General features: G+C 43.5%; 1 protein-coding gene across 4 annotated transcripts in view; it reads right to left on the bottom strand.

Moving 5' to 3' along the window:
- Nucleotides 1–25211, bottom strand: part of FHIT (fragile histidine triad diadenosine triphosphatase) — a 1051187-nt gene that overhangs the window by 842426 nt on the left and 183550 nt on the right. Inside the window, exon 1 of one of the 4 annotated variants that reach the window (XM_081903437.1) lies at nt 19805–19825. The exons of the other annotated variants lie outside the window; for them this stretch is intronic. The gene's annotated coding sequence lies outside the window, so the exon portion shown is untranslated. Of the gene's footprint in view, nt 1–19804; nt 19826–25211 lie in introns of those variants that run through there. 4 annotated transcript variants of the gene reach the window in all.

The following is a 25211-nucleotide window of genomic DNA, read 5'->3' as shown; positions in this document are numbered from 1 at the left end:
CCTTCCTTGACTGTTCCACCTGCCAACATCACCAGCAAAAGCACTATTAATTTTGTGAATGAGACGGCAGTCCAGCATATGTTGCTGAACTACAACTCCCATCATCCGTGACCACTGATCATGCTGCCTGGGATTTGGAGTACAGCAACAACTGGAGATCTGCAGCCTCCCCACTACCCAAAATAAATGAATGCATATTCTTCTCCTGTTGCTCTTATCTCCATTTTCCTCTGCGCTCCTCTGTTGTCTCCCATATTTTGCACCTCAGACAGTTACTCTGTAAAGGTCCACATACATCTATGGCACTACATTAACAACATGAGCAATTCATGAAGTCTGAAGGGACCCAGATGCAGACTACCTTTAACCTACAACAAAGCTCGTGTTTCTTCCTACTGTTCCTTCCTATTAAATTGACCAGGGAGGGGGTGGTAAGAATGGCAAAGGTTAGAAAGAGAGAAGGACAAAACTACATTCAGTCTTCCTGTATCCCTTTTAGTCATCTTGGGGAGCCTCTCTCATAGACTGACCTAGATACTGAAGTCAGGAAATGTAATGAAAATGAAAATAAAAAAAATATCCCCAATGCAGAATGCAAGACATAAGCTTTTTCTTTGTAAACATCCAGTGAGCACCATCACAAAGCGCGAGAGCCCTCATTATATTTAATAACTCCACGAACTCCAACTTAGCTGCTAGCAATTTCAGGGTGGTGGGATCTTAATGTTCACACACTGGATCAAATGAAATATTCTGCTTTTTACCTGCCTAATTAGCATTAACACAAAGACCTTGGGCGCAGCCAATTTTGTACGCAACCCCCCCCCCCTAAACCCAATGCCAGTTCTCAGCAATATACCTTCTGGCTCTAACCGAGGAGAAAACTCATAACCTAGATCCAAACAAATAAGGGTGAAAATCCTCTAGGCTACACAACACGGCATACGTATTTGCCTGCAGTGTTAGTGGCAGTAATGTTCAGTGGTTATGCAACTTTCATAGGTTGACAGTCAACCAAACTTTTACTTAAAGAGTAGGCCCACTGTAATTAATGGACATAACTTAGTCATGTTCATGAATTTCCATGGGTCTCCTTTGAGTAAAACTGAGTTGAATGCCACCCACAGCAGAATAAGCATTTTATTTTCCATACACTGTTTTTTGAATCTTAAAATACTATGGATGAAGACTACATTTGGTAAGAAAACCAGCATATATAATTCCACCATTCAGCTAGGGCTGTCATCAGAGCTCTGTTCAAATCAAGGCTGGGTCAGCTCAAAAGCATATGTCATAGTATACATTTTGATTTCAAAATCATTACCCATACTTGCACCCAAAGACAACTTAGAACTATTCTAGAAAATGCCAAACTCCAAAATGCACCATTCCAGTTCATAAAACTGCAAGTTTCTTTATTCCTACTGAGGCTGAAGCAAAACAACCACTGTGTGTTTGAAATCATTTTCATGTTCAACAACGAATATCATAAAATCAGCATAATAATTACACTGGAAGCTGAAAAATAAACAGAAGTCTGATGGAAACACTTCAGTTAATCACCAAATATATTATCTGGACAAATATTAGAAACAGCAGCAATTGTTATTTTAGGGAAGCTACACTAGATCCAACTATGGTTTTCCAAGTGGTAGTCTACACAAAGTGGGCTCAGATAACGGCTAGCGAAATCAAAAGCTCCTCTCTTGACTTCCTTGCAAGCCCATCTGGGGATAACCTCTGATTTGTTTACATGAAACAAACAATATTTTGAGGACTGTGTAGGGAGAGAATCAGAGGGGAAAGCCAGGCAACGGCTACGGCAAGATTCAGTAGCAGAAATTGGGCTCTGTGCTGAGGGAAGTTCCATTGTTTAAAAAATGCTGTTAACTGAAATAAAGACTTTCTTTGGGGTCCTATGTCCGGGGCCTTTATTAGGGTCCAGAAATTACATACTTGTGGGGGAGGGGATATAGGGTTGATGGAGGACCCTGGGTAGGAGACAGAGAAATATTGGTCTCCCAGAGTGAGAGGCTGTGAGTGGCAAGGTCCAAGAATTACTTTTAGGAGAAGACTCCATATTTAAAGTACAGTGGTACCTCGGGTTACATATACTTCAGGTTACATACGCTTCAGGTTACAGACTCCGCTAACCCAGAAATATTACCTCAGGTTAAGAACTTTGCTTCAGCATAAGAACAGAAATCATGCAGCGGTGGTGCGGTGGCAGCAGGAGTCCCCATTAGCTAAAGTGGTGCTTCAGGTTAAGAACAGTTTCAGGTTAAGAACAGACCTCCAGAATGAATTAAGTTCTTAACCCGAGATACCACTGTATTCGATTTGTATCTTCTATAGCTGCAATTTTACTGTACTATGGGGAAATCTTAATAATAAAGCTTAAAAACAAAAGGTGCTGTTAACCAAAAAACCAGCAAAGACTAGTGGCTGAGATGCCCTCAGCTTCCCTGGCCCAGATAAAGAGTGCTTGTTGTCTCAGCGCTGCTTCATCTCTCAAGATAGCAACAGTCCCAAGGGCCTCCACCCCAAACCACAGACCTAGCAATATGGCCTGGAGTCTGTCACCACAGGGACCCGTGGGCAGCTGCAGCCCACAAACACTAGCATGTGCCCAGCCTACCCCTCCATGAAAGTTAGCTGAGTGTGGGAAGCCACCATTTTTAAAAATCCCCACGGTACCCTGGAGCTCCAGACAAGTAGCCTCTTTCATAGGGGAAGAAAAGCTTTGAGAAACTTGGAGGACAAATTTCAGCACAGCACTACTTGGTCAACATGAAGAAGCATTCAAAGGCGGCATTCACCCACTTGTAATTTGAAGTGGTACAACCCACTCCACCAACCTCAGCATTCTACCACATCGTTCTGTGTAGACCCACTCTCTGACCAGCGGAGGGTGGTCTATTTGGGCTGCCTTCTTACTTCCAACCTTCTTACAACCAAGCATGGGGTGGCTCTGACTCCACCTACTGTTGGTCTTCCTTCCTTCTGTCCAGAGACAGCGCATCCCGTTTTGCCACCTGAGGCAAAACAGGAACATGCCGCCGTGCCACCCCACACCACTGAAGCCTTCTTTACTTCCCTTAGGTGCAGAAGTGGCAGCAGTTTCCGGCGAGATCTCACCAGAAACTGACAGAGCTGCTTCTCCAAGGTGGTTGCTTCACCTCATGAGCAGGCCAGTCCTGCGTCTTTCCTACAAGTCCCATGGGCAACAGCTACCAGTACCTAGGGACCTACCTTCTCACTACTCTACAATGAAGGAATTAAACCATCAGTTTTTTCACTGACTTTAGACAGCTCGATGCTTGTCTATACAGTGGTACCTCTGGTTGCAAACAGGATCCATTCTGTAGGCAACCTGAGCAGAACACAACCCACGCCTGCGCATGCGCGGGTCGCGATTCACCGCTTCTGCGCATGATGTCATTTTGAGCATCTGCGCATGCGCGAGCGGCGAAACCCAGAAGTAACCCTTTCCGGTACTTCCGGGTCGCCGTGGGACGCAACCTGAAAACATGCAACCTGAAACAAACGTAACATGAGGTATGACTGTATTCCTAAACATCTGAAATCTTTTTGTTACGCTGCCTCATGGAGCCTTTGATTTTTAATTCAGCCCTTATTTTCCTTGGAGCTTTCATCAAGGTTTCCTTAACACACAATTTTATCCCTTTCAAGACCTTTACTGTATAGCGCAGAATGTACATGGAGGATTATTTCTGTTTGTAAAGAAAGTTTAATTATTCTATCAAGAAGCTTAGCGGGGCCACCCCACAGAATGAATCTCACAGATTATCAGCTTCCACGATTAAAGCTAAATGTGGTGTTCTCTCTGAGTTCTTTTCCCTCTCTTGTCTGGTGTGATAAGCATCCCCTTAGAGAATTTTACTGGAATTTGGAGCAACACAATGTGACTAAAGGTACAAGTCAGAATGAGCCACACAACAAGCTGCCCATATATGGTGTGCAAAGTCATTCTGAATATTATTAAAGAATCTTAAAACTTAAGCGTCCTTCAGTTCCAGTACAAATCTGTAACTTGATTTGAATGCCTTCCTTAGGGTTTGAATCAAATCACATGGCCACAATAGCACAGCACAAAGCACTGCTTGCCTTCCAGTGTGGTATCTGGTGTATCAGTGTCACATTGTGAATTAAAGTGGGGGGACGGACATACCAGGAAGTTTCTAGTGTTGTGAGGTAAACTTAAAAAAACACAACCTAAGCAATTTTGCAAAATAACTGCTAGGAATCGATTCTCACTTCCTACCTACTAGGGAATACAAGTCCACCTGAGATTACTTGGACTTCATGGCTCCCCTGGGCTTCAGTTTCCCAATAGTCTCTGTAAGAAGCACCAGAAGAAGGTCACCAGTAGACTTATCAACAGTCCTTTTTTATTTAGACACCTTGGCTATGCTTCATCCCTTTGCTTTGCTCTTCCATTGACTGTTCACTGCACATTTGCCCTTAGTCTGCCCAGTGCTAACTTGATCCCATTTATACCCCACTCTAACAAGCTTTAAGCTTGTGGGAAAATTGTGGGGAGTGATTCCAATAAGCAAAACAGGGGAGTTTTTACTTCTTAACACCAGCGGACAGAACCAGATATTCTTGGACTCCAACTCTCATCAGTCCCAATTCTCATCAGCATGGTGAGTGGTAAGGGATGTTGGGAGCTGGAGTCTCAGGTGACTTAGAAACTACAACTGATCCAGAACGTGGCAGCTAGACTGGTGACTGGGGGTACCTGCTGGGAGCATAATACTGGTCCTAAAGGATCTTCATTGGCTCCCAGTGTGTTTGCAAGCACAAGTCAAAGTGTTGGTGCTGACCTTTAAAGCCCTAAATGGGTTCTGCCCAGTATACCTGAAGGAGTGTTTCTACCCCCATTGTTCAGCCCGGACACTCAGGTTGTCTTCCAAGGGTCTTCTGCTGGTCCCCTCACTGTGAGAAGTGAAGCTACAGGGAACCAGGAACAGGGCTTTCTTGGCAGTGGCACCCTCCCTGTGGAACAACCCTCCCTTCAGATGTCAAGGAGATAAAGAACTATACTTTTAGAAGACATCTGAAGGCAACCCTGCATTGGGAAGTTTATAATGTTTAATGTTTAATATGTTTCTATATGTGCTGTAAGCTGGCCTGAGTGGCTGGGGAAACCCAGCCAGATGGGTGGGTTATAAATGATAAAATTATTATTATTATTATTATTATTATTATTATTATTATTATTATTATTATTACATTGTTATTACATTATTTCACACCAGTCATCTCAGTACAAAGAAAACACAATGCAAATGGTTGTGGAGGAACATAATCAATTACTTATTGCTTGCACACTGAAAGGAGCAGCAGCAGCAAATTCTGTTCCAGAAATGGGATGAATAAGCAAACATCAGCAATTTCCTCACCTGCTTCTGTTTTCGTTGGGATTCTCTGACATCCCTACCCCCAATCCTACTTTGCAAGTCTATTCCACACTTTCCCATCCACTGTCTACGAAGATCCCCTAATCCCTGCTTCCTTCTCTTCCCAACCATTGCTACACGTCACAACAGAAGCAATGTACCCAAAACTACCACAAGTGGCCAAAATCACAACCACCTCCCCCAATGCCCAGTGGAGACTGTACCTCATAAATCAACTTTGATTGAGTTACTAGATCCAGCGGTCAATTGCTATTTGCCTAAATCAGCGTAATTCCCATGATTTCTTTTGGTCCTGTGACAATGTTGCAGAATTTGGATTTTTGATTTCCACGAAACCAATAACCTTGCTTATAAATGCCTTTATGTAGTCCTCTATTTATATACTAGCCAGAAACATTATTGGTTTCTCTTACAGGAGACCTTGAGTTTAAAGATTTAAGTGCCACTGCATAAGTTTCCCAAGTGTGCAGTCCCTCCCAAAAGTAAATTACCTTCTCCTTCCTTGGCTGTGGCTAAGAGAAGCACCGGCACCAATATTAATCAACCAGGGTCCTTAACTATATTTTGAAGACACGGTGCCAGCATGCCTCACAGTTAAATCAAAAGTTGGAAATTCATTCCATGCAGGAAAAGTAGAGAGCTATCCCCCACTCCCAACCTATTCGCCCTATGACTTGTCCATTGGTTCTTAAGATGTTTCTACTTGAAGTAAAGACAACAGCCCTATTCACACAATATAGGTGTAGCCACAAATGCAAGGAGCAAAGAGGCCGTTCCCATTCATGCATGTGCTACATCAATGGATTTCGATAGGAGTGCAGGAAGCTGAATCTGGCCATTGGTCCATCTGGCTTAGCGTTGTTGACAACGGCAGAAGCTCTCTAAGGACTCACCCATACTTCTGCTTTTTCCGTGTCCAGGTCCAAATGGTTTCCCCCTTGTCCTGGGCTTTCTCCGCATGGGTCTGAGCAGTTTTACCTTTGCCCTGCTGTTTTACCCAGGAAAATCTGCTCCTTGGCGCTAAATCAAAACAAACAGCAATTCATGGAAAACCCGTGAATTTTGTTCTGATTCAGCACTATTCCCAGGGGGGAAGCAGTGGGCCAAACCAAGGTGTGGAATGGATAAGCCCTAAGTTTTCAGTCAGGAGTTCTTTCCCAGCCCTACCTGGAGATTCCAGGGAGAGAATCTAGGATTCAAAGGAATGCATGCAAAGAACGTTCTCTGCCACTGACCCCAAAGCCCCTTCCTCTAAAATGTCAAGGCCGGTAATCCGTCCCTCACCCCCATCTGCCACGCACATTGAGATTCACACCAAACATGATGATAACAAGTTAGTAATAAGATTCAGGAACGTGGATATTTACATATATCTGTGCTCTTGTGTATTTTCCCCCCACTGGTTTAATCCCACCTTTCTATAAAACTTGGCTTTCTAGAACACCTAGGGCAAAAGCAAGAAAACTGCAGTTAGAGTGCAACATACACAAATCTGCTCAAGCCTACGTTCCACTGAATTCAATTAAGTGGGTATAGGATTGCAGCCAGAGATTTTACTCATTATGAAAGCAGATGTGTATTTCATCTAAAAACCATACCCCACTGCCTTTCTGCCTAAACTGAGTAACAAACAGGTAGTGAAGGGTTGGGACTCAGTTCTAGGTTCAAATCCCAACTCAGCCTAGCCTACCTCATAGCGTTGATGTGAGAATAAAGCGAGGACGAAGATGTAGACTACCTTGAGCTCTTGGGTGGAAGGGTTAAATCCAAGCTGAGCAGGACAGCCCGCCCCCCCCCAAAAAAAGCACTGTGCACGATGAAGAAGAAAAAACTGCCTTTCAGTCACCCATTATCTGAATTTAGGTAGGAAATGCTTTTTAAAAAAGATTTTCAAATCCAGAACCACTCAACATATGACTTGATATCACAACGACTTCTTTGACATTGAAATGTGTGACTTGTTTTAAGACTGCGTTAATTGTCAAAAGCAAATGACAGATGTCAGTCCCTAGAGAAATGGTACTTCATGCATTTTAAAAGGTAGCATGAGTTAGGCAAAGCAATAGTGAGGGTATTTTCCGTGTTGTTTTTTAATTTAAAAATTTTATCAGAATAATCATCAGTTTGTAATTCCACCGATGTGCTGTATCATCCGCAGTTCTTTGCTGAGATTGTTACTGGTTTTAGCTCTGAAAATCCACAGATTCCACATTTTGATGGTGATTTGTGATGGCCAGCTGAGGATGTCATAGCACAGACACTCTCCAAGAAGCCATACTGAAAAGTACAGGGGAAAGATTGCCAGAGAGTGATAGGGAGCCAGTGTGGTGTAGTGGTTAAGAGCGGTAGACTCGTAATCTGGTGAACCGGGTTCACGTCTCCGCTCCTCCACATGCAGCTGCTGGGTGACCTTGGGCCAGTCACGCTTCCTTGAAGTCTCTCAGCCCCACTCACCTCACAGAGTGTTTGTTGTGGGGGAGGAGGGGAAAGGAGAATGTTAGCCGCTTTGAGACTCCTTAAGGGGAGTGAAAGGCGGGATATCAAATCCAAACTCTTCTAGATATTGTACTGTGAATTAGGAAGAGCAGGAAACTGCCTATAGGAGCAGTGGGGGAATCTCAAGCCCATGGATCTAATTAGGCCCACCCAGCCATTTCAGCCATGTAACGTCCACCATCATATATCCATCAATAAATGGGTCACCCCATGCCCTTTCAAAATAGCCCTCAGTGTTGGCCATGTGCGACATATAGGTTTGTATGCATCTGACTTAGATATTTGCCTGCATCTGACTTAGATATTTGTATTCCCTTGAAGGATACATGGTAAAGAATAGGGTAATCAGGCTTGCCTCCAGAAAGATCCACTCTGCCCAATGTTCAGTGGACATGCCCCTCTTCCTTGACCAGGGTTCATTCTTACCAGCCCATGTTGTTGATGGTGGCAGCTCTCAGCAGAGCTCCAAAACAGATGCTGGGGGTGGGGTTTGCATCTTTAACATGGCAGTGCTGGTCAATTTGTTTTTGTTTTTTTAAAAATATATATTTATTAAGTTTTATAAAAGAGAAAACACATAACAACCAAAAAGAAGTGAAGAAAAATAAAAACACAATCAAAAATACACATAAAACAGATAAAAAAAAGCAAAATACACATCCTCCCAATGATAAGAAAAATGAAAACTCCAACTTTTAAATTCATACTTGATTATCTTTCTTTCTTGACTTCCTCACACCTCCCTTTTTTGTGCTCCTTTTTACCCAATCAGATACAGCAAATCCTTACCCTCTTTCAGAACTCATTTCTAGTTATTAATATCACTCTATTATATCTCCAATCTTTCCTCCTTGTATTTAAACACCCTTAACACATAATTTACTTTTGACATAATAAAACTTTTGCCTTTCACCCTTTTTCTATTACATTTTTGCATATTATTTCACACTGTATCCCTAATGCCATATTATTTTCATATCCAACATCCTTTTAACATAGTGCTGGTCAATTTGAGGATACGACCTGAAGCTCTTCTCAGTGCCACTGCCAGGCCACCCCACCAGTCCCTGTGTGGCCAAGGGCCCGGCAGCAACACTGCACACTCCAGGCACACACAAAACTCGTCAGCAACTCTGTCTTAATAGTCATTCCAGCCTTGATGTGCCCATGTGGCTGGCTGGCTGTTGTAGCAGCAGCCGCGGCAGTTGCGGCAGGAATGGTGGTGGACCCAACCATAGTGACGCTTACTGAGCCCCAGCACCTGCCCACAATATGTCATGTGACGGCGTCAGATTATATTTAGACCATGTTTGGAAGTGCATGCAGAAAATCACAGCATGCCTGTTACTTGGTCTCAGCAAATGAATACTAATTCTAAAATATGCTGTGGTAGTACTATGGTACCAACAACCTTAGTTGGTCTCTAAAGTGCTACTGGACAATTTTTAAATATTTTTATATATGGTAGTTGTGTTACACAGATAGAACCTTCAACTCCTTTACCACCTATCACATAAATTGAAGGTTGCTAGGAGGGTAGGCTACTTCCATACTGACTGCTGGGATAACCTCTTCTATTTATATCAGAGATCTGGCAAAGGCAATAAAATCCAGCAATTGTAATTCTCAGTAATTCCTGTAAGTGAGGAACCATCGTTGTTGTCGCCCTTAACATTGAAAGCTAAACATTAATATACAGCTCAGTTTGAGAAGGCGTACTAAGAGTCCTTTTGCATCGCAAAAAGTCACAGACGGTTGCATATCTTGGTTCCACAGTAAACCCACCTGGAGAGAAAGAGGTCAGCTTGCTGCAATGTGTGATGTGATGAGACAGGGGAAAACTCATGAATTAATATTGTTGCTTACAAATAACTGCTCTGCAAGGTCACAGCTCCCTCTTCTAGGCTCACTCCAGCAAGAGGAGGAAACCTGCAGTTACAGGATGAGAGCAAAGTTCCCAGAAGCCAAGGGGGGATTGGAATATGATTATATGGGCAAGCATAAACAGTCTAGCATTAGAAACAAAGGTGAAAACTGTGACACCGAGCAAGACAACCTGGTGTTTTCAAAGTAACCTTGAACAGAACAATAGATTAAAGTCAAAAGGGACAAAAAGGCCAAAACCTTCCAGGATACTGCAGGGGACAGGTATTGCTTCTCTCATGCAGCGAGTGTGGAAGCCTCATACAAACAGAAAGGATGATTTGAGAGAAGTGAAGGATAAAGATCACATTTTAATTAATAACTTGTTCATTAACACCACCAGAAAGGTCATTAGATCATTCTAGCAAGCAGCAGAACAGATAGGGAATTAAAGGCACATGTTTTGAATATATCTGTTATTGATCACTGTAGTCACTCTATTAATTCCAAACTAAACACTAGCAACTACAATTTAGATGTCTGGAATTAAATCTTCTCGCTTATCGGTACAGAAGATACTATTAACCTTGATATTTCAAGGGCCATTCCACTATGAACGGCTGGATTGGAAGAAACCTAACCTCTTGCTCAAGATCCCAGATCTATATATATATTTGCAGTCTTATCAGTTTGCTTCCAAGAGAAAGCCTCTGCTTCCTTTTTCAAGACTGCTAAAATTGCAAGAGCAAACACACAGAAGCAAACAGCATATTCAGTGTTGCAGCCCAAACCTAATTATCCATTAAAATCCTCTCTAGCAGCCATCACTAAACTCGCCTACAAGGATTACCTAGTGAGTAAGGATGGAGGGAAAATTTGATTCACCCATAAACCTAATTTGTATCAAATCTTGTGGCTCTTATTAATTGGTTATACTCTTCAATAGTATAGTATCAGCTTTAAAGAAATCTGCAATGCTTTTGTTGCTGCTGCTGCTGCTGCTGCTGCTATTCCAGGGAGCTTTTAAGGGCAACAACAGCCATAAAAATTATTTCATTTACATTGTACCTTGGTGATTTATTTAATTGCTGTAAACTATTCTGGGATCCAATATGAGCTCAAACATGGAGTATAACTATAGTAATAAGCAATAAATATAGTTACACACACACACACACAATCAATACTTTCAAATACCAAACTATTTAATATTATAAATTACATTTCTGTCCTACGCTTCTACCTAACATCTCAGGGTAACATACATGGTCCCATCATTTTATCCTCATAACATCCCTATGAGGTACAGCAGATTAAGCTGAGAGGTAGTGAGCAACATGTCTCAGTGAAGCTATGAGCCAGTATCTTTCCAGGAGCAATCCACCATTTTAACCACTATCAGGCACTGGTTCCCTAACACCCATTGTGTTAATTATTGATAGTTTTGGACATACGCACCCCAATTCATTTCTGTTCTATTTCAAGGTGTGTGTTGTTGTTTTTAGGTGTTACTGTTTATGCAAGAGGACTACGCAACCATGATCGTTTCCACCCTATCTAACCATATCCAGAAGCAGGGCGAACCCAGGATATTTTGGCACCTGACAGGGACTCCAAAATGGCACCTTCCTCCCTGCCAGGGAAGAAGGGATGAGAGATGAGGGCAGAAGGAATGAGAAAATCATCTGCTGCCCCTGTGGATCCTGCCGCCTGAGGCAGTCACCTCACCTTGCCTCGTGGGTGTGCTGGAGCATTGTGGGGAGGTGAGGTTGTGTTCTGTCAGCAGCGCCCTCCCCTTTCTTGGGCAAACCCAGTGCTTGGACATCTAAACACTTTTTGCGCAAGATGTTAGAAGTAGTTAACAGCCTTGACCAAAAAACGAGTAAGAAACTTAGCAGAATGCATGTGCTGCTTTTCATGACAAGTGCTTATTAAATTGTATTATTCCAATGGATAGAATATTGTGTTGCTGTTTTCCCTGAAGTTGTTCCCATTTGCATAACTTATGCATGCCGCGAAATGAATACAGCCTTTTGTGCCTTGAACTCGGCTAATACAGCTTGCCATTTTTACCTTTCTAAGATATGAGTAATGCGGTCTGAATGCCCAGAGGCTTCCCATAATGCATACATATGATTTATTATTTCTGTGTTTGTTTCCCACCCACCCCCTCTCTCATACACATGGACGCATTAAATAAAGATTAATAAGACCTTTCCGGGCACCATCATCAGTACTGCAAATGACAGACGTCATGCTGATGGGACTCGCATCCCATCAAACGACCCGGCTTGTGCAACAAAAACCCCCACGTGCGCACACACACACACACAAAATGGACTGAGTGCATTTCAAATTAAACAATGCCTTGGAGCACATCACATTTAAGAAGGGAAGTTTTAAGAATCTTTTAAGAATGATGGCTGGAAAATAGATCTTCCGCCCCAGCTCTTTATTATAGTGCCAGCACAAGTCATTTTACACGATATGCAGTATGGAGGACTTCCAAAGGTTTTGCACCATCCAGGGACTCTTTAAATTCAGGACAACTGGAGAGTATAGAATAGAATGCCTTATGAACTGTTCAGCTCTCCCCTTGGCTCTCGGCTCCATTCTAATGCTGGTTTCAGGCCCTCCGCTTACAGGGGGAGTCCTCTGCATCAGGAGATGAGGAACCTGCGATCCTCCGGATGTTACCAGATGTCAACATCCATCCATCCCAAGCAGTATAGCCAATGGTGAGGGATGGGGTCCGTTGGGGTCCACCAACATCTTGAGTACCAAAATATCCCCATCCCTGTTCTGCCTAACGGGGAAAGGCCCCAGTCCACAGAAATGTGTTCCTTTGAGGAGAGAAGGCATTCAAAGGAGGAGGAGGAGGAGGAAGAAGAAGAAGAAGAAGAGGAGGAGGAGGAGTTTGGATTTGATATCCTGTCTTTCACTCCCCTTAAGGAGTCTCAAAGCGGCAAACAATCTCCTTTCCCTTCCTCCCCCACAACAAACACTCTGTGAGGTGAGTGGGGCTGAGAGACTTCACAGAAGTGTGACTGGCCCAAGGTCACCCAGCAGCTGCATGTGGAGGAGTGGGGACGCGAACCCGGTTCACCAGATTACGAGTCCACCCCTCTTAACCACTACACCACTGCTGGAGGATACATTTGTTTATATATGTCTCTTTTGATATCAACACCTATCCCTAGAACCTACCATCCAATTCCCCACAACATTTCGCAAGACCATTAATGGCCATTACATTTGCAACAGGGGCAACTGAGGTTGAAATACACAAACTTGGTGAGTCCATGAATGATCTTTTTATTATTATTATGTATTACATTTATACCTCTCCTTTTTTAGCAGCTCAGAAGAGCGCACATCACTGTCTCCACCAGCTATGTTATCTTAACAACAGTTCTGAAAGGTAGGCTAGGCTGAGAGCAGGTGTCTGGTACAAAATCACCCGGTAAGCTTCATGGCATAAGTGCGAATTTGAACCTGGGTCATATCGCCCCCTGCCCACCGCAAGCCTGTTCAAAACTATTAAGTGAGTAATGGCCATAACATATAATGCTATTTTTAGAAACGACAAGCAGCCTCCACCCATCTTGGACGGTGGCTAAGGCCTTTTAGGTGAGCTCCTCTCATATCAAAGCGTAAGTCATTTTAGGATTATCTTTAGGTACAAAAGATGCCAGCATGAAAAAGAAGCACTGGAAATATGAATATATAACAATAAGGGAATGTTTGCTTGCATCAATTTTATGGCTGTGAAAGCCATTAAAATTTGAAAGGGAGAAGTCAACGTAGGATGATAGCAGGCAGCTTACAAACAAATGGGTTTTCTGAATGCACCACTGAATAATTATGTTTATTAAGTTAATCTGGTTTTTTTTTGCTATTGTTTAAATTATTCTAATTAACAATAACAATGAAAATGAGGACGCTCTTTTAATATAATTCAGGGCATGCTGTAGAATTCTGATTTCTACCCACCCACCCTGTTAGATTTTCAAGGAAAAAGTATGAAGTGGCTACATGCTTGAAAGTGGACTCAGTAGGGCAACATGTTTCTGAAACCATGTAAGGGGTTACGCCTCTCTTTTGCACTGTGGCTGGAAAAGTGCACACATTATTTTCCATTATTTTAATGTTGTATTTTATTTTTGTTTTTAAGTTGTAATCATTCATCTTGTTTTTATTATTGCTTGTAAGCCGCTCTGAGCCCAGCCTTGGCTGGGGAGGGCGGGGTATAAATAAAAAATTATTATTATTATTATTATTATTATTATTATTATTATTATTATTATTACATATGAACACATCTGGCACATATGAACTCCCAGATACCATGATTACTAGAAAGTTCTGAATACCTTTGGTCTTCTTCTTCTTCTTTGGCGATCACTCGTAGCCAAGTAAGATTGTCTTCCATGACACGGTCTTAACAGTAAGTCCTGAGCGACTGTGGAGGCCAATTCTGGATCCACATGTCCTTCTTCAGTGGGGACATAGGTTTCCGGGTGGGAGTTGATCACAGTGAGGGTTTGCCAAGCGTGCCTCCTCTTAACATGTTTCTCCCTTTCGTCCTGAGTTTGAGCATCTTCAAAGTCCATGGCACCTTTGGTAAAGGCTGTTCTCCAATTGGAGCGCTCGCAGGCCAGTGTTTCCCTGTTGTCGGTGTTTATACTGCATTTTTTTAGATTTGCCTTGAGAGAGTCTTTAAACCTCTTTTGTTGACCACCAGCATGACGCTTTCTATTTTTAAGTTCGGAATAGAGTAGTTGCTTTTTAAGACGATAATCAGGCATCTGAAACAGCATGACCAGTCCAACGAAGTTGATGTTGAAGAATCATTGCTTCAACACTGGTGATCTTTGCATCTTCCAGTGCACTGGCATGAGTTCGCCTGTCTTCCCAAGTGATGTGTAAAAATCCACCGTTGATGGAATCTTTTGAGGAGTTAGAGATTGGCTTTATAAGTGGTCCATGCTTCACAAGCATACAGTAAGGTTGGTAGTACAGGATGAGTCTTTTAAAAGAGCCCCCGTGGAACATGTGTACTCTGTATTCATGTGGCATCTTTTAAAGGACTCACCCTGTACAATGGCTTTGCAAGCAAGCATTTTGGTTTCCCTGCGAATGTCCCAGTCCTCAAACACTCTGCACTTCAACTGGGAGAAAGCTGCACTTGCAGAGCTCAGGCGATCAATGTCGGCCCTTGTGGAAAGATAACTGCCCAGATAGAAGTGATTGACACTTTCCAATATTACACAATTGAGTTGAATCTATGGCACTGCAGAGGGGTTGTTTTGTGCTTGTTGGTGCAGCACTTTGGTTTTTTCGATGTTGAGTGATAGACCAAGCTTTTTGTAAGCTTCTGCGAATATATTTAGGATGGTTTGGAAGTCATTCTCTCAGTGTGCACACACTACATTGTCATCAGCATATTGACATTCTATGATGAAAGTTACGGTAACCTTACTCTATGCTTTCAGCCTACTCAGATTAAAGAGCTTTCCATCTCTTCGATATAGGATTTCTACTCCAGTGGTGAGTTTCCCTTCGACAAAGTGTAGGATCATGGCAATGAAAATAATAAATACAGTTGGGGCAGTAACACAGCCCTGTTTAACACCTGATCCCACTGTGAATGGTTCATTTTGAGAGCCATTGCTATCTGCGATTGTTGCTGTCATATTATCATGGAGGAGCCGAAGGATGTTCACAAATTTATCTGGGAAGCCAATTTTCAGAAGGATAGTCCATAGGGCATTATGCTTTACAGTGCTGAAGGCCTTAGTAGGTCAATAACGCCATATACAGTGGTACCTCGGGTTAAGAACTTAATTCGTTCTGGAGGTCCGTTCTTAACCTGAAACTATTCTTAACCTGAAGCACCACTTTAGCTAATGGGGCCTCCCGCTGCTGCCGCACCGCCGGAGCACGATTTCTGTTCTCATCCTGAAGCAAAGTTCTTAACTTGAGGTAATATTTCTGGGTTAGCGGAGTCTGTAACCTGAAGCGTATGTAACCCGAGGTACCACTGTACAGGGATTGGTTTTGCTCCGAATACTTTAGCACCTAACTGTCAGCATTAGTGTATGAAATTTCATTCATAAAAGAGGCAGCATGGGTCAAGCGTAGATCTAGCTAAGCTATAATTATCGTGCAGGGCTTCCCTCAACTCCCCTTATTTGAATTTCCGGGAGCACACACTTCTAGTGGTAGAAACATCTGTCCATGCTTGCTGCTGAATGCAAGCTCCCTTTCCTATTATATATTATGTATTCCCACCACTGATTCAATGCTTTAATTTTAAAAAGTTCCCCTCTCAATACCTTCTCTATGCAGATGCATACACAGCGGCGCAATGGCTCAGTGTGTCTGGCTGTGGTGGTTCAAGCCCTCTCTAGAACTTCTGGACATCTAATGCAGCTGAATGTTGGAGAATCCAGGAAAAAGGAAAGTACTTCTTCATGGACTAAAATACCCAACTCACTCCCACGGGGGGCAGTGATGGCCAGCAGTTTGGATGGCTTCAAAAGAGGGCTGGACAAAGGCGTGGAGGACAAGGCAATCAGCGGCTACTAGCTTTGTTCTGCCTGCATGATCAGAGGCTTCTAGATGCAAGTTCCTGGAAACCACAGGAGGGGAGTGTGCTTGAACCCTGCTTGCAAGTTTCCATAGGCATGTGGCTGGGCCACTATGAGAACAGGATGCTGGACATAGATGCCAACTTGTGTGCCCAAGAGCACACAAAATTCCCCATGAAGGGACCAGGCACCCATGAATTTCGCTGCCAGGGCCATGCACGCCAAATGGCACCCACAGCCCTGGGCACCCACGGTCATAGGGCCAAGTTGGCACTCCTGGTGATGGAATAGATACAGAACTAGCCCAAGATATTTTTCTACCATCCTCCTATGGTTCAGAAGTTGATTGTCATATGCTGGCAACAGGTTCGCCGCACCCGCCAGCACACCTGAGGGCTGCTGGTTAGTTAAGGGGGTGTCGTGCAGGTCCCCCAGCATACCCACTTCTGCTCCCCAATGAAGGAGAACAGCCTCTGACACCTGAGGGGGCTTCCTCCCTCTGCTGAATGTAACCAGATGAGCCATGGGCCTGATCCTGCAGGCTCGTCTTATCTTCTTCTGGTGTTATATTCTTAAATGGCTTCCAGATGTGAGCAACTATGACAAAGCCAAGCTCCTCCAGCTGCTTCTGTCACTTCCACTGGCAAAGCATGAGATTCCAGCCTTCTGTGTGGAGCAGCATTTTGAATTAATGTAGCAAAAAGGAGGATTCAAATAAGTGGGAAAAGGAAATCATATGAACTGGTATTGCGGATGTCATCGAAAAGCACCCTTCTGTACAGCTCCTACCGAGCAACCTTCCTGATATAAAACAGGAAAATAGCAGAAGCAAAAGACATGCTCTCTTTGGAATTAGACCCAAACCCTTAAGATTTTTTAAAGCAGAGTAAAAGAAATTCTCCACTTCACATTACATCTATCCTTGCTTAACCACTTTTTTATGCTGCACTATGTTAACCATAATAGGGAGCACTTAGAATATAAAGCTAAAAACTAAAAACTGCTAAACATTACAACAGTGGTCTAATGGCTAAACTAGGTAGAGATTTCCAACAGAGGACAGGAATAAAGATTGGGATTCATTGTATATTTTGACAATGGCTGGCCCACACTCTTTCTTTCCTTTCTTTTTTTACTTCTTCTTATCATCTCCAGATAAAGCAATGGTCAGATCTATTTTAAAATGACATCAGGAAGCAGGGGAAGGAAACATATAGCTTGTATTGCGAGAAGTTAAAATTGGCTTTTTCCAACAACAAAAGCCCAGCACTGTGATGTTCCCATACAGGAAGCAAGGACTGGCAAAGACTAGCTTTCTCCATCATCAGAGACCCAAGTCATGTGTCCTTTCACCTCCACCACAATGGCCTTTGTGGCGCTTCACTGGGGCCTCCTGCTCGGCACAGATGCAACCTTGAATGCAAGCCAAAAACCTGAATATCTGAAACGAGCCTCAGCGTTCAAAGACCTGATGCCTTCTGCTCTCTGGTTTTGGTCTTAAAGGATGGGAGCCAACAACCCACATTACATAGCGAGGCTCACTTCATGCATGCAAAAGAGAGTTTTCTGAGATTAAGACTTGGCAGAAAACTCTGAGATTTTATCCTTAGGCAGGAAATTCATCCATACTAAAGAAACATTCAAAGGCCTGTAACACACATTACATCTGGGTGGTGTTCGTACTCAAGTGAATGTGTGGTAAACCTGCAGTAGTTGTAATCTGTCCTACATCTTCTAGCTCTATATTACTTACACTGAGTAGCAGTGGACCTCCAGGGTTTCAGACAAAGAATACTCACAGTCTAAGGTTACCAGACGTCCCCGTTTCCTGGGGACAGTCCCTGGATTTACAAATCAGTCCCCTGACAAAATCCATCTATTTAGTAGGAAATTGAAAAGTGTCCTCGGATTTATTGAAAAAGAATCTGGTAACCTTATTCTAGTCCTATCCAGAGACACCACAGACTGAACCTTTCGTTACATTTCTCCTAATAATCAATATTAATTTTCCTTACAAACAACCCGTTGCTTTTTACAGGCAACTCCCCATTTATGCTCGTTCAAGGCATGTGAGACCACGCACATGCACATCACCACAAATCCAGAAGTGGCACAAAGGGGGCAAAAATGGCCCTAAAAATAATGCGAAAACAGCATAAAATGGCATGAAAACAGTGTCTATCAGTCACGTGAGCCTTTGCAAGTACAATCCTAGGAGCCCTTGCATCAACCTTTGAGGCCTGTGGAGAGTTGGTGTTTGAGAAAGGATGTTTGGAGGGAGCAATGGTGGTGTCTGCAGGCTTCTTCAATTGTGTTCCCAATATAGGCGATCTCATTTAAACATCTGATGCCTCCCTGTGTAAATGGGGAGTTGCTTGTACATATCGTTCCAAGGCAATTGTTCCTCATCAATTTCACACATACACAAAAATTATATATATCAGCTACCATCATATGGGAGCCCAGGCACAACACATACCTCCACATGAAACTACAGTGGTACCTCAGGTTAAGTACTTAATTCATTCTGGAGGTCTGTTCGTAACCTGAAACTGTTCTTAACCTGAAGCGCCACTTTAGCTAATGGGGCCTCCTGCTGCCACCGCGCCGCCACCGCACTAAACCTGTTCTCATCCTGAAGCAAAGTTCTTAACCCGAGGTAATATTTCTGGGTTAGCGGAGTCTGTAACTTGAAGCGTATGTAACCTGAAGCGTATGTAACGCAAGGTACCCCTGTAATATGGTCGCGTCTTACGTTGACGTGGCAAATCAAATTCAAATATCCTCCCCACATAAGGCAATGAGATTTAGCCTAGGAACTACCCCCTGCTATCTAGCTGAAATAAATAGAGCAGAAGCACCATGGATTATAAACTACAAGTTCAAGCAACTGAGCAGGCTACAGACAAGGGAGGTTTAAGGCTGAGGTAGTCAGGAGCTTGGACAAAGAAGGCAGGTCACAAGAGGTAAAAAGCTAAACACTGCACCAGAAGCACCAACTGGTTTCCTAAATAACAGTGAATCGGGAAGAACCTGTTTTGATCTCCAATCTTCTCTGATCTCTTCTAAAGGTCTGAGCAGATCTTTTGGAATCTGTGCAAGACTGTGCTCTGGACTTCCTTGGTAAATGTATGTTTGGTGGTTCTGCTGAAGGGGAAATTTTTTCTCTGGGTGGCATGCACCTGGGATGTTGAATGGGTTTGATAAGGCGCCCTTTCTCCATAGACTCATTGAGTTGGAAAGGGCCACAAAGGTCATCTACCCCCAACCCCCTGCAATGCAGGAATCTTTCACCCAATGTTGGGCTCAAACCCAGAAACCTGGGATGAAGAGTCTCATGCTTCACACAAAACATTTCCCTCCTCTATCGATGGGAACGGTGGGTTTCTTAGAATCACTACATACCTAGATTGAAGATGTTGTTGCAAACTTCTGGTGCACCACTGCAATTTTCATGAGCATCTCTTTTCAGACAGTCCCCCTGGATCTGCCATGCCTGACAAGGAACCTCTGGTATATGCAATCTCGGGGGAAATGGCTCGTAACAGTCGTCGCCCAAGCAGACTTTTGCTTACCAAGTCAAGCACACTAATTAAAAAGCAATATTACCATTTTATTTAGATGGAAAGGTTTGCCAAAGTGGTTTCCTACTTGAAGTTAGTCAACTGGCCATTAACCAAAACAACGAAGGACCTGGAAGGCCCAAAGTAAATCTTATTTGGGTGTCTTGAAAACTGTGACTCCAATCCACAGTGCTTTCCCTGACACTAAGTACATACAGATATGGGTGTCTAAACAACTCCTGAAACTAGGCGTTCTTCCTAGAAGGCACAGGCCCAAGAGGTCTTGTCTTTGCCCTGCTGCTTTCTCCAGGAAAACCCACTCTTTAGTGATAACAAATGCCAATCCATGGAAAACCCAATCACTCCTAATAAATATATTGTTGAAATTCAGCACTAAACTGCAGATTTTCCCTGGGGAGAGTAATGAGGCAAACAGAGATGCAGATGAGCCCTAGCAGTGAAGGAAGCATTCCATCCTGAATGGATTTTCAAAGGAGGGGATGTCCCATCAGATGTCAAAGAGATAAACAACTACCTGACATTTAGAAGACATCTGAAGGCAGCCCTGTTCAGGGAAGTTTTTAATGTGTGACATTTTAATGTATTTTTAATCTTTGTTGGAAGCCACCTAGAGTGGCTGGGGAAACCTAGCCAGATGGGCGGGGTACAAATAAATTAGTAGTAGTAGTAGGTAGTCAACACAAGATCAGTATTCCGAACCTTAGCATTGTATCTCAGTTCAGCATCCCATGAATAAGACGTGGGCCTAGCTACCTGTATCAGAGGAAAGGATTATGAGAATTTTGTTGCTCCTATTCTCTTTTGTGATAATAAACTTGCCTAAACTGTCAAGGGAGTTGGGGAACAAATGAGTTAAATCAATAAAGAAAAGTGTGTGCTTGCAATTATTTCATTTCACTAGTCAATGTACAGTGGAAACAAGAAAACGGAGACCTTTTTAAGGAAAGCATAATCTGTGTTTGATCTAGTTGAGAAGTCTTGGTGTCAGCATTTTAAATATCACAACAAAATGCTGATAGTCATTATGTTAATGTGGAGGTGAGGGATGGGAGAACAAGAAGTCACACTAAATGGGCCTAATTTGTTTTGTGTTTTCATGGTGGCGAAGACTTGGCAATAGAACCTTCAAATGGGGAAAATAATATCATGTTACTGGGTCATACAATCACTGCAATAAGAACCAGATAAGGAACTGATCTTCAGAATTATTTGCAAAACAAAAAATACCTGTAATACATCGGTGGGGAGCATATAAAGGAACTAAATCCTGGGACTGTGTCTTATGGAGAGATTTTAGGACCAGGAATATAATGAGCAAAATATAATCAAATTAAAATAAATTGCTTAAGGTATCAGTCTGTCTTTCCTGGTTTACCTGGCCAGGAAAAGTCTTTAGGGCTGTCTGCACTTAACATGAGACAAATGCTGAGAAAGTGAATAATTAGAGGTGACTTGTACCACCAATGATAGAAACTTTTGCAAATGATTTCTAGGGCTGAGATTCCTCCCCCCCACTTTTGCAGCCTTGTTCACAGTTGACAGACAGAGGCCTCCAGTTTTGTAGGTTTTAGATCTTAACCGTAATAACTCACAAGTCATGCTCATTTCAGTGAGGTTAGTGGGCAGTGTTATGGGTCTGGGGAAGCAGGATCCCACCCCCAATTTTCTCTACATTCAGTGAAGGGTTAGAATTTGAGCAAACTCATAAATTCATGAATGAAGCAAGGGCTGGAAATAATACTGGCTAGCTTCCTCATGAGGCCAGCCTGGCAATGGCTCACGTGGGGGTGGGTCGTTTAAGAAATAAAAGGATGAGAATGGTCTGGCTTGTTTGATAATGGCAAGCCATCGGCAAAACTAAGACCCTGTGCTCAGTAGCTTTTGGGGTAGGGTAGCAGTGGCTTGATGTAAGCAACCGGGGGAGGGGGCAGGGGCGGAGCAAGGTGGGGGTGGACCCCCGGATGTCATTACCGAGGGGGATGACATTCGGCGTGCCACCCGCCCGCAACTCCCGCCTACCCCAAGCCGTCGGGGGAAAGGGGGACAGTTGCACCACTTTTCGCCGCTTCGTTTTGACAGCCCCTAGAGAAAACAGCAGTGAGTTTAGAGTGCCAGCATCGTGCACTTTGTTTGATACCATATAGGGACTTCTTCAGAGAACAGACAAATCCCTGTTTTACCTGTACGCCATCATAAAAAGCATATAAAGTGATTCACCTAAGGTTCTGTACAAAAATGCTGTATTCACATTGTGATGAGAAACATGTAGATTCTGTTCTGCAGTAAGTTTGAGCATAAGCCTAATGCTCTCATATCTCACGGTGGGTGAGCAGGTCTCGTGATAGTCTTCTTATACCTGTGAAAAACCTCTGGCTACCAATCTGGCTTTGTGTCTGACTATCTTGCCATTTTGATCTGTCTTTGCTTTGAAGACCCATTTGCTGTCAAGCAGTTTCATCCCTGGAACTGTTGGAACTAGCTCCCATGTTTTGTTCCTCTGTAAGGAATCAAGCTCAGCTGGAGGAGGCAGGCAGGGAGAGGAGAGGAAGTAGCCAAGCGAGCAAACAAGCAGAGGGTGGAGGGTGAAGCAGGAGCTCTCTCAACTCAGGACCCAAACCCTGCAACCCTAAAAAAAGCTCAACAACTCCTGGTAATGACAATGGGTAGATCACAGCTAGTCTTTTTATACTGTGAGTAGATCTCTTAGAAGTCCAACAAGATTTCAATGGGGGGGGGTGCACATGACAATAAATTTTCTGCACCAGGTACCACCTGACCTTGCTACGCCACTGGGAGGGCAATGTATTTTGCAATGAGCTGGAGAAACAGAGGTTGCCGGGGAGGGAGTGTTGGATGCAGAAAGGAAGGAGTTGCTTCCTGCAAGTTCTGCTAGGAATGAGAATGAGGAAATGGGCAGAACACCCTGCAGGGATTGAAGAGAAGAAGCCTGGCAGGCTGGCTGGAGCAGGCTGTTAAGGAGCGACAAGATGGTGCTTAGGATGTCTCGGAATCCAATGCTCTGCTGCTGGGAACGACAAGCCCCTCTTGAAATGTGAACGCTGCAAACTCTCTCCATAAAACTCAGGTGCCAACATGCGTGAATAAATCGTATTTCTTAAAGACTCTGCCATGCCTCATTCCAAAGGAACAAAAACCCTGGTTAAGGACTTCCGGGATAGCGCGAACGGGTAATGGCGGATTCCCTCCGAGCTCCGGAGGGAATCGGCTCCACTAAGGACGGGTCTTGCCGTGCCGGCGACACGGGGACCCTTAGAAACCGCAGGCGCGGAAGCCTGCGGACATGGTGACTCGGTGGGCACCTTTAGCGCCCTCCCTGACCCGCGAAGAGCCTTTTTAAAGGCTTCGGAGTGGACCGGAGAGTGGTGTGGTGCTGAGAGTCGATCGCTGCCTTGGCGGAGCGGAGCCGCGAGCCATGACCGGAGAGCGCTATCTTTTTTCCTGAAATTCGGACTGAAACAAAGAACCCGTGAGTAGAAGGAAATTTCGGCACTAAAAGCTTTATATTTAAAATTGAGTACGATCGGGGGTGTGTTAAAAGGAAGTCCGCACTCCCCCCCCCCCACAGAAAGACTCAAAGTAAGGAGAGGAGCACTAAGGCGGAAAAGACTTTGGTGTTTAAATAAATAGCTCTCATGAATTGGATTACAAAGTTATTGTGCTGGAGTGGAAAAGAGTAGAATCTCGGAAAATTTTCTTTTTCTTGGCAATCCCCCCCCCTGGACCCGGGAGTGCCCTGCATGTGAGCCCGAGGAAAAAGAATCAAGAGTTTGACAGCTGTCAAAAGAGCTGTCAAACGAGCGGTAAAGCGGAACTGTGTTGTCAGTATTTCTTTGGATTAAAAGAGCTACATTAAAATTGAACTTTTAGAAACAAAGTGATTGGGAATAACAAAGTGGCTGGAAACAACAGTAACGAATTGTTGGAATAGGACTATGATGGAAATCCCCCTGGAGGGAATTAAAGATATTGCAATGGCTGCAGAAGAGAAACTATGGGCAGAGATTGAAAGGATGTTTTTTCTCGTGGGAACTTTACAAAAGCAAAGTACCACAATGAGTAAACAATTGGAGACTTTCGGTTTGGAACTGAGCAACTCTGCTAATGATACAAAGTTGATGGAAAAAAACTCTGCAGCTGCAGAGGATGAGATAACTTTGAAATTGGGGGAAAAGGAAGAGGAAGAAGGAGAGGAATCTCTGATGGAAAAAACCAATCAAAAGCCGACAACCTTTGGGAACAAAGGAAACAAAGAAAATGACAAGTGGACCACAAATCTGCAAAAGGAGGGAAAGAGAAAAGAAGAAGTCCCTGGAATAACTGGAATATTGGACTATATAAGAGTAAACAAATATGATAGGGACTTCTTCATTTGGCTGGAGCATGGGAGAATGAGTGGTCCCGAACAGAAACTGATATTGACTGACTCAGAAGGAGAAAAACATGAGGGGCTGATGACAAAACCTCCCCAAGAAGAGAGGGCCAACAAAATGGACTATCAACAAAACTGGTGGAGAAAGACTAACTGGGGCTTAAGAGCCTCTGACGTAAGAAACCCGGGCTAAAGTAGCCAATCTATTGGGACAGCGGTTTGGGAAGGGACAGAAACCGGGGCAGGGGGGGAGGGGAGAGTAGAATAGTTAATATCTGAGATTTTAGAATTGTTACAATATGATTTTTGGTGTAATATGGGAAGGGAGGAATTCATGGGAGAAAACCTAGGCCGTCCTTAGGGAAATGATTTATTGTGTAAAATTGGTCAGGTTAAACTGGGTTAAGTAAAGGAGACAAATATTAAGAAAAGATAAGAAATATTTAAGGGATGAGAGGAAATAACTGTTGGGATTTGCAGGATACTGGATAAGCCTGCAGGCTTCAGGATGATGCAATACTCTGCTGGGTCAGAGTGACTCAGCAGGAGTGTAATTAGTATCACCTGCTTTAAAAGGAAAGCCTGTGTAACAGTGGGTGTGGTTGGTGTGGTGGTTGTCCTGTATGGTGGTTGTGCTGTAGAGCTGTGGTGGAGGAGGGTATTCGTTTGTAAGTACTCTGTATGGACTGTTTCTTTTGTATATGCCTGTGTAAATAGCTCACATTAAAAAAGACTGCACTAGAAAACCCTGGAACTCTTAGCGTCTCTGCTGAAAGCTTCGCGTAGAATACGCGACAATAACTTGCTGAGATAATTTATGAAATTGGAATGTGGGAGG

This window comes from Podarcis melisellensis, assembly GCF_964234715.1.
Source record: "Podarcis melisellensis genome assembly, chromosome: 2".
NCBI lineage: Eukaryota > Metazoa > Chordata > Lepidosauria > Squamata > Lacertidae > Podarcis > Podarcis melisellensis.
The sequence above is the reverse complement of the archived record's forward strand: the minus strand, read 5'-3'. Positions and strand labels throughout refer to the sequence as shown.